Source organism: Centropristis striata, chromosome 12, assembly GCF_030273125.1.
Source record: "Centropristis striata isolate RG_2023a ecotype Rhode Island chromosome 12, C.striata_1.0, whole genome shotgun sequence".
Lineage (NCBI taxonomy): Eukaryota > Metazoa > Chordata > Actinopteri > Perciformes > Serranidae > Centropristis > Centropristis striata.
This window is the reverse complement of record NC_081528.1, coordinates 6,081,958-6,084,148: the sequence shown is the minus strand read 5'-3', so window position 1 is coordinate 6,084,148 and position 2,191 is coordinate 6,081,958. Positions and strand designations below refer to the sequence as shown.

At 37.3% G+C, this 2,191-nt stretch overlaps 1 non-coding gene across 1 annotated transcript; it reads left to right on the top strand.

Moving 5' to 3' along the window:
- The first annotated feature begins 1,824 nt into the window (after positions 1-1,824).
- Positions 1,825-1,906, top strand: trnal-aag (transfer RNA leucine (anticodon AAG)). The gene has a single exon. It is a non-coding gene; the product is annotated as a tRNA-Leu (tRNA).
- The last annotated feature ends 285 nt before the right edge of the window (positions 1,907-2,191 follow it).

The window sequence follows — 2,191 nt, the reverse complement described above, 5'->3', positions numbered from 1 at the left end:
ATAAAACAAACATTTCCATACGAGAGAGGGCTTTGTGGCTGAAACCTGAGTAAAGTGCGTTGCAGTAGTCCAGTCGACTTGAAATAAAAGCGTGCATGATCTGTTCAAAGAGGTTAAAAGATTAAACGATTTCACTTTTGATAAAAGACGAAGATGATAAAAACAATATGTTGGATTTGCTGTGGAACATGATTTCAGCCCTGTCTTATATTTGACCAAACAGCTGTTGTCAAGAGCAACGCCACACACACAAGGCAGTGCTTGTTAAGGTTATGTCGAAGTGTGTGTAATAAAAGTTATAGTAGTCTTAGAAGAATGTGCAGCTCATATTTTGTGTATATTTCTGCTGAGTTTAAATGCTAATATAAATACATACATGCTTAGTGATGCCTGTCTTGTATGCACCCATGCCTCTGTGGTTTTTTTTTCTTTTTGATGCTGTGTTTGTGTGTGTGTGTGTTGCAAAATGAACACGGTTCTGTGTGTGCTATATCAGCGTGAGCCACCTGTTCTTGAAGCACTGTGGCGAGTGAGAGGTCTGGATCAGGCTGAATCCCGTAGAGTTGACACCTGTCAGCTTGTCAGGCCGTCTGCTTAACTGTCCTGTCCTGCACTGGATCGCAGCTTCCAGCACTGATAACCCACAGACCATGTCTAACACTGACAGCTCCACCGCCCTACGCTGGGACGTCGGGGGGAGACACAGACCACAGAAGACTGAGGAAACCAGCACAGAGCTCAAACGATGCTTCATGTCAGGAAGTGTTCTGTTTCGGTGAGGTGGAAAACATCGTTTGAGGGTGTTTTTATCCTTTATGGATAGAAATGTGTGGATAATAATAAACAGCAGGTTTGGCATTCTTAAATAAGAAGTCCTTACAAGGTAAATTAAAGGACAAGGCTTTTATGATTTTCCTAAGCCCAGTTTTTAATTGCAACAACACCATTTGAAGAGGACTATTTGTGGACTGATACACATTTTGTGCTATAGGTTGAAAATATAATACACTGTGCATTATAATGAAGGAATATTTATAGAGTGTGGTTAAATTATGTGTTTTTGGATAACAATGTATCTTGATGATACAGAGCAATATATTATATCATGCTCTGTATATTCTACAGGTATATTAGTTTATATTATATGTATATTCTACAGGTTGTCCTATAGGCATCCTTATAAGTGTGATCAATTCAATATTGGTTTGGTCTTTTGGGATTTGTTAGCAAAAACCAGCGTTATCCTTTAATGTCTTGTCTTGCTAATTAAACAGCTACATATACAGTAGTGATGTGCCAAAAAAGCCTCATGAACCATTTGCTTTATTTTTTTACCCCACTAGATGGCGCTCTTGGTTTAAAAAATGGCTCTAGTAATGGTAATCAAGTGTGTTTTCAGCCCTTTGTTGAACAAGGAACGACATTTAGTGGGCTCAGAAAATAAAGAAAATGGTTCATAAGGCTTCATTGTCACTTCACTACAAACTATACAGCTACATATACAGCATTACATTAAATATTAGATATGTAGAATTGTTTGCTAGATGTTGGACTACAGTAAAAGCAAGTAGAATCATGATATTGTCAAATCAGGTATACATTTGACAAGGTTTGGTGTTGAAATTATTACTTTCTTTTGTAAAAAAGAGCAAACTATGTAGTGTAGATGCATGCTCACATTACCATGTTTTCACTTTTTTCCAAGTGTAAAGCTCTAACCTTTCACTTTTTCCACAATACTCACATCTCCTTATTTTTTTATATAATTTATTTACACCTTCTAAAGCTTACTGTTTTCTTTGACATGATTGATGCATGTATTAAGGTAGTGTGGCCGAGCGGTCTAAGGCGCTGGATTAAGGCTCCAGTCTCTCAGGAGGCGTGGGTTCAAATCCCACCACTGCCATTTAACAAGAATAAACAACTTATGACATAGTTCTATATTGCATGGAGTTCTTGAACGTATAGCTCGGTCAATATATAGGCTTGACGAACTTCTGCCTTTTAAAAAAAATAAAATAAAGCAAATTGTTCATGAGTCTTCACTGGCACATCACTAATAAGTAGTTAAAGCTATTCTATGTGCATCAGTTGGTATCATAAGTGATGGAGAAGATGAGCTTAATCAGATGGGAAACCAAGTAATAATAAGTGATGTGCCAATGAAGCATCATGAACCATTTTCTTTATT